Source organism: Pipistrellus kuhlii, unplaced genomic scaffold (assembly GCF_014108245.1).
Source record: "Pipistrellus kuhlii isolate mPipKuh1 unplaced genomic scaffold, mPipKuh1.p scaffold_m20_p_14, whole genome shotgun sequence".
Taxonomy (NCBI): Eukaryota; Metazoa; Chordata; class Mammalia; order Chiroptera; family Vespertilionidae; genus Pipistrellus; species Pipistrellus kuhlii.
Window position 1 is genome coordinate 7,319,453 of NW_023425449.1, and position 8,017 is coordinate 7,327,469.

Consider the following 8,017-nt stretch of genomic DNA (forward strand, 5'->3'; position numbering starts at 1 on the left):
ATTACAAGAAACAGGGGGAAAAAAGTACCAGTGAATTTCTGTTTGGTATATTAAGGCACCTGGTTGGGGCCTATAGCCACACTTCCTTTGAATGTTGCTGCGTTTTAACATCATTTTAACCCTGATTGAATCTGCCACACTGTTTTGCTAAAAGTAGTGCTGAGTTTGTTGACTTTTTTTTTCTCTTAAAGTGGAACACTTTTTAACAGAAACATAGCTGAAATTATTTGCCAAAAGTGCAATGTTATATGATATACATTCTCGCCTTTAAATGACCATTGATTCTAGTTCTAAGAAAAGTCAAGATGGGTGGGAAGAGATTAACCAAAGAACCTATAAGCATAGATGAATAACCCATGAACACAGACAATAGCGCAGGGAAGACCTGGGGAGGGGTCGGAAGCAGGGTAAAGGGGATCAATGGGGGAAGAAGGGGGACATCTGTAATACTTTTACCAATACTTTTCACATTTTTTAAAATTTAAGGAAGAAACTAGGGGGTTGGGGGTGATCCAATAGAAAAAATGAACTCCCTGTGGGCAATTACAGGCACCCTGTATGGATGATCATGTGTAGCATAGAATCTGCACTTAAAACACCACATGCCTGTTGCTTCACTGACAAATATTTTAATCTTCTCAGGTTATTTTCCACTGCATATTCTTGCCTTTTCCACCAGATCCAAGCACAGGGCCAGCAGATTTAACCTGGTCAGTTAAAAAAAACCTTAGCTTTGCTTCTGCTGCTTTATGCGCACAACATCAATAGATGAAAGACCAAGCGAGATCCCTAAGTAGAGGCTATTTGCCTGCCAAGCTGGGGTGTTTGAAATGCTGCTCTCTCTATCTTCAGGGTTCACGCTCTGAATCTCTGTTGGCCTTCATCGGGACTAATCCGGCAAACGGACCAGGCTGGTAGCCGGAGTAGAGCAATTTCCTTCCACAGCTCTGTCCTGGCTGAGAGAGAAGCAGAACATGAGGGCTGCTTGTAGAGCAATTTCCTTCCACAGCTCTGTCCTGGCTGTTTCATCATTCTATGCTACACATGATCATCCATACAGGGTGCCTGTAATTGCCCACAAGGAGTTCATTTTTTGATGAAGCTCAAATATCTGAATTAAACCTTTAAAACTCACCAGGATTTTGCTCTGGGAGTCACACCTCTTCTCTACCTTCTTTGCCCACACTCAGGGTCCTGCTAGAACATCCAGATCGGAGGAAATCAAGCTTAGGAATGTGGAAGGAAGGAAAGATAACATTTACTGAACATTTCTATGTGTGCTTGGTCCTGCATGGGCTATTGCATAATAGCCTCAGAAAACTCAAAAGCAAGTATTTTTATTCTTACTTTGAAAGTGTAAAAACCAAGAAGAGAGAAGGAAAACAACTTTCCCCTAACCAAATATCAGTAGCAAAGCACGAATTCACATTGATCTCGGCCCCACTTCAGGCAGTCATTCAAGTCATGGCACCCGGAGAAGTCCTCCCTAGTTAGGACCTGAGATTTTGAGAGGGAACAATGTACCTATAGTAACTTTTAACTCCTTCACTGTGTGGAGATGGTGATGATAATGATGATGATGATGATGAAGATGACGATGACTATGACTTATGTGGCATTTATATAGAAATCCACTTGGCTTATGGAGAGTTTACAAAGCTTGTTGTCTCCTAAAACACTATCTTATTTTATTCCCAATATAAATTATGAGGAAAAAAATGGCAGCAAGAAAAGCCTTGGTATTCATACCATTTTTGTGGGTTCTAAATCTCTCTCTTAATTTGATAATAGACAGTGTCATCTGCTAAAAGTAAGAGAGCAGATGGAAATGTACTTAGGGCCTATGAAAAAGAGGACAGAGATGGACAGAAGACCTAAGGGGATATTTTAATGAAAATTTGAATACAGGAGAACTAGACCCCAAATTCATTCTTTATAAATATCAGAATTTAGTAAATTCATGGAAGGAGAACCCAGGGCCAGATGCAGGCTTTTAAATATGGCTCAGTGAGATAGAGACAGGGAAGTGGGACAGATAGAAGCTTTGGAGAAACGGCATAAAAACTTCAGTTCTGGAAAAAGGAGAGCCATGGTAGCTCATACCGTGGTCTCTGGGGACCCTTCAGGTGCACACATGCCAAGAGTGCCCTCTATTGTCTGCCAGGAATACTAGGGAGCTCCGGGAAGCTCTTGCCTGCTAGAATTTTTACTTCTTTGCCCACAAGATATTTCCCCACACCTGGCAAAGGGTCTGCAATATGGCTTATGCCTCAGAATGAGAGTTTAATGGATCAATTGCCAAATATTAGAGTTTGAAGAATCCTTGACAATTCTGTAATTCTCCCTATCCAGACGGGAAGAGACAGGCTGACAACGGGAAACTATCAATATCTCGCTTCAGAGCATGTTGCATTGGTGATGGACCCAGGACTCCAAGTGCAGTGCCCCCTCTTACACAGCCTCCTAACCCTGACTTTTCCCTCCTTTATCCTTTTCAAAAGTTGATAATATGCCCTGGCAGGTGTGGCTCAGTTGGTTGGGTATCATCTTTTGCATCAAAAGGTTGCTGGTTCGATTCTCGATCAGGGCACATGCTGGATTGCAGGTTCAATTTTGTGTGTGTGTATGGGAGGTATGATGGTAGGGGCATGCAAGAGGCAAAAGGCAGCCTATTGATGTTTTACTCTCACATCGTTGTTTCTCTTTCTCCCTTTCTCTTCCTTCCTCTCTAAAAATCAATAAAAATTATTTTTTTAAAAATGGATGATAACCTTGTGAAACAGAATAATAGGCTCATGAAATGCTTGACTAGAAGGAACCTCAGAGCTAATATCTCAAATATCCATACTTTATTAAGAGGAAACTGGACTCCAGATTATTTCCTGACAGATATTAGGATTGAGCAAATTCATGGGAGGAGAACCCAGGGACAAGTGGAGGCTTGGCCACTTACCAAGGCACTTAAGCAAGAGGATGGACCCAGGACTCCAAGTTCAATCACTTAAATGAGGAAATGGTTGCAAACTGCAAAGCACGCACACTAAGGATTCAAGTATTTGTTTATCCTGCTTTGTGTTCTCTGGAAGGCTGAGCCGGTACCTCAACTAACTGACAAAGACCGGTGTTTATCCTGGGTCATAAAGATGACCCAAATCTCTCTTCTCCCTGTTTTATTTTCCTCACAGACATCTCTAGACACGTCTGTAACGGACAGGGTTTAGATGCACAAGTGCAAGTCCTTTCTGTACCAGAGACACTTTGCAAACGGTCTCCTACTGAAGCAGATTTCAGACCCTGGGTGTTTCACGGGATCGGCAGAATACCCACATCACAAAGAAAATCCACTTGGGAAATTGGAGCCGCACAGGCCTGTAGCTGGTCCCCCCACTCCTTTCCCTGTCTGTGCCATTTACTAAAAGTGATACAGCCGGGTGGAAATGGGGTGAGGCCGGCCTCCGGAGTAACCAAAGATGCCAGCACACCTCCGTGGATCACTCGGCCTATTCTTCCCGGCGATGCCAAACGCAGTCAGGTGTGAGGCCTGGGCTTGTAGGGATACCCAAATATTTTCTTGGAAAGTAATCTCAGTTTATTAGAGGTCCTTGTTTCAATTCAGAGTATAGATTTTTGAATGCGTTTGCTGACAGATTGACCTGGACTATGTTTTCCTCTTATTCAGGGAGCGATCGATCCTTATCAGAAGGATTTGTTGACTGACGGGCTTTCACGGTTCTAATGTGTTGTTTGATACTTTTAGGAGACATATGCCCCTTTGTATAATGAAATTATCTGATAAAGGAGGGAATGAAGCTCAGGTTTTCAGAAGCATCTCGGCTCTTGGCTGCCTCGGTGACTGGCAGGGAATTTTGTTTTTATTTGCCTGTGATGGAAACCTTACAACCGCTGGTGAGAATGTTTTCGAATATTCAAGTTTCTAGACCAGAGACTGTTTCCAGGCCTAGGGGCCTGAACTAAACCGAGATTGTGTTTCCCGCAGGTAAGTACTTCCAGACACCCTATCCCCTGTCTTTGCAGCCCTCTTCTCCTCATTACTGTACTATGTAACACTAGACGTGCATTATATTCCACATAAAAAGCCGTTTCTGTAGCATCTTGTCATCGTTTCATCGACGCCACTTTGAAGCCGTGTTGAGTTCTGAACTCAGAGCCTAACAGCAATGGCTCAAGTGCGCCTCGCCGTATTATTTACCCAGATGGGGTTAACTGCTGGATAAAAGAATGGTCCCTTTCAGTTTACCTCTTCGCAATCTCGCTCATACTGGTTATGGAAGACAGGGAAGTCTATGATAAATATCAAACTCCCTAATCAGAAACGAGGCCAGTTGTATTTGAAATCTTGAACTTAATCCAGAATCAGGAAATGTAGCCACTTGTGTTACTGTTGCTGAAAGAAGAAAATGACCTTTTTATGGTAGCTGACATTCACTATTGTGCTGGGGAGCTAAGGGGAACGGAGCAAGTAAACGCAAAGGCTTAGGTAGGCTTTTCCTTCTAAACAGGAAGGGAACAACTTGAGGTGCTATCTTTATATTTTCAAGATTTTTTTTTTTAGAGTGAAGCCTGCACTGCCCTAAAAATATATCTTTATTTAAAACATGATGTCAAATCCCTTTAGGCTACTGAGTTCACTATGGCTAAATGGGTACTCTACCAGCTTTATTGATTGATTGAGGTATAACTTGCAAAGAGTAAATTTCAAGAATCTTAATTGTATAGGTCAGTGGTCAGCAACTCATTAGTCAACAGAGTGGCAAACCCCGTCTCGAGAGCCGCCATGTGGCTCGCGAGCTGCAGTTTGCCGACCGCTGGTATAGGTTGACAAATTTCTTTTACATATCTATAGATCTATATATATCCACTCTCTAGATCAAGAACATTTCTACTACCCAATAGGATTTCAATTCTCTGCCAGTCAATGCCCTCAAAGGTAACCACTCTTCCAATTTCTATCACCGTGCATCATATTTGTTCATTTAAAGCATTTATGTCAATGCAATTATATAGGATGCACTTGCTTGCTTCTGATTGGCTTTTTTTTTTTTTTTTTCTTAGAATAATGTTTTGTCAATGAAATAATTTTTTTCTGACTGGATTTATTTTATACTCAGAATGTTTTACTGTGTTGCATGTGTCATACCACTAGCTTTACAGACATTATTTTGGGGGATAATTGTTGAAAAGCAATCGATTTCCTGAAGAGGGGTTTTTAAGGCATCATTTAAAGAATGATGACTTTAATTCTTGCACTTCGGTCTATTGGAGTTGTTGGTCTTACTGTGGTAATATCATAAAGCGGTTCAGGGAGGGTTTTATGTATCAATATGTGCATGTAGATACCTAAAATCTAAATCTCTTTATATCTATAAAATCCGAGAGAGACTTTTCCCATGGAGCTTGTAGTCTAGCTGGGGGACATAGACAATAACAATGTAAATGAGTAAATAAATTAGTGAATACAATTCATTTCAGATAGTGGTCAGTGCTAAGAAGAAAAGAGCAATGGTAGAGTTGGGACTGTGTTAGGCGGAGGTCAAAGGAGCCACTCTGAGGAAGGACATCTGAGCAGAGAGGAGGAAGAGGATGGTTGTGCAAAGATCTGGGGGCAAATGTGTTCTAGGCCTGAGGCAGAGAGCAGGTGCATGTGCCTGAGGCAGAAACAGGCTAATGTGGTTCAGGGGACAGAGAGGAAGTCATTGTCAGGAGCACTCAACACACTGTGTTGACCCTGCTGGCCTCCATGCCTCTCTAAGAGCTTAATCTCAGAAGAACTCCTGAATCATGATGAGTGCTGAGCCCCTGAAGTAAGTGGAGGTCCTGGGTCAGTCAAAAGGTTCCTGGGAAAGGAGCAGAGGCCCAGGCTGGAACCTGTCCACCTGCCACACCCCTCTTCTGGCCCCAGAGGATGCCTTGGGCCCTGAGTCGTATAAGACCTTGCACAATAGCAGACAAGCCCATTTTGCTCTATTATCTTCCTGCTCCCCAGGGCAAGCCACCATAGACTCAGACTACTACTAAGGATTGAGTCAGCTTCCAAGATCATTCAGAGAATGATAAAAACTTGGTGGGAGTCTCCAGCCCAGACAGATGCCAGGGGCAGATGGGGAAGCCAAGCACAACTCCACGAGGACAGAAAGAACACTGAAAGCAGGAGATGGGTTCCAGCAAAGGCAAGAGATCCTTAAAGAGCCACACGCATATACTCAGTGGAAACGAATAGCCTGGGGCATCTGGAAATCCCAGAAGTGAATCCAGATCAAGGAAATGCCAGAGATGGGGACCACATACCTAGCAGCAAAGATAAGCTTATTGGAAAGAGTCTGCTGTAAGGCCACAGCTATTCTGGAATTCTCAAGACGACTTCTGTCCAGGAGCCTCACACCATCACATACCAGTCACTTGACCTTAAATAAGTCACTGACTGTAGAAAACAGAGCTGTAGTTAAGAGCAAGCAAGGATCCTGGAACTGGATTCGGGCCTGGATCTAATGCACAAGCTCTGTTATTGTATTCATCAAGTCACATAAGCACTAAATGGTCCGTTTTCTCATTCATAGTATGGGTATCATAGTGCCTGTACCTACCTATAGCATCGCTCTAGGGCCGTGGTCAGCAAACTGTGGCTCGCAAGCCACATGCGGCTCTTTGGCCCCTTGAGTGTGGCTCTTCCACAAAATACCACAGCCTGGGTGAGTCTATTTTGAAGAAGTGGTATTAGAATAAGTTTAAGTTTTAAAAATTTGGCTCTTAAAAAAAATTTCAGTCATTGTGCTGTTGATATTTGGCTCTGTTGACTAATGCTGACCACTGCTCTAGGGCAACGTTGCTCAATAAGACTGGGGCAGTGATGGGGATGTCCTACACCTCCGGAGTTTAAGACAGTAGCCACTAGCCACATGTAGCTATTGAGCAAGCACTCAAAATGTGTTTACTGTGATGGGGAAACTGAATTTTCAATTTGATTTTATTTGATTTTGTTCAAATGTACGTAAATGGCCACACATAACCAGTTATTACTTACTGGATAGTGCAGTTCTTCTAGAGTAGGGGTGTCGAACTCAATCAGAGAAGGGGCCAAAATCTAAAATCCAGCCTAAATCGCAGGCCGAATGGTTTACTGAACAGTCATAAACTGTCATTGTGATGGAAACGCAGCGGAGTGCAGTGATGACAGCGCGGTGCGGGCCACATTGCAAGGCCTGGCGGGACGGATTTGGCCCGCGGGCCTTGTGTTTGACACATGTGTTCTAGAGAGTAAATGAGATGACTTATTTTATCACTGTGTCTGTAATCAGGGCATGATAGCTAATAGCTAATACTGTTATTAAGCTTCTTATAACCTCAGTTTCCTCCTCCATGAAATGGGGTTAAAGACAGTGCCCACCCCAGAAGATTGTTGGGAGGATCCAATAAAAGATCATGGTTGAGGCAGTGAGCACAGTGCTCGGCCCAGAGCAGGTGTGAGTCCCTTTCTGATTCCACTTCCCGTCCTTTGGCCCCACTGAAATAGCTGCAAGTGTGAACACTGAGGACCTACAGTGAGATTGTTGGCAAGCAATTAGAAAATTCTTCATGCTGCCTTTGGCTAGACAGAGAAAGGCTGCTTGAGCAAGCGAGAGAAAAAAAGGGCAGTGATATGTGCCTCCGAGGGTTTCACAAATATGCATTTGGCAAAAGCCTGACTGTCCAGACAGGTCACAAACCACTAAGCAACGCACCTGCTGGACAACAGGGACTGTTATTGCTGTTATAAAGATATGATTTATGAGTAATCCATCCCCCAGGCAAGGATTCCCTTAGAGCAGACCGACTGTCCAGACTAGTCATCGGCCCTCCAACTGGAGGAATGACGGCACTGATTGAAGAGACAGCAGGGCAGGCTGTGGAATTAAACATCGCCCTTGACCCTGTGGGCACTGGAAGGCTGAGATGGGGGACATGAAAAGGTGCTGGGTTGTAGTTACTTATCCAGATGTTGCAAAATGGCTAATGCGACAGA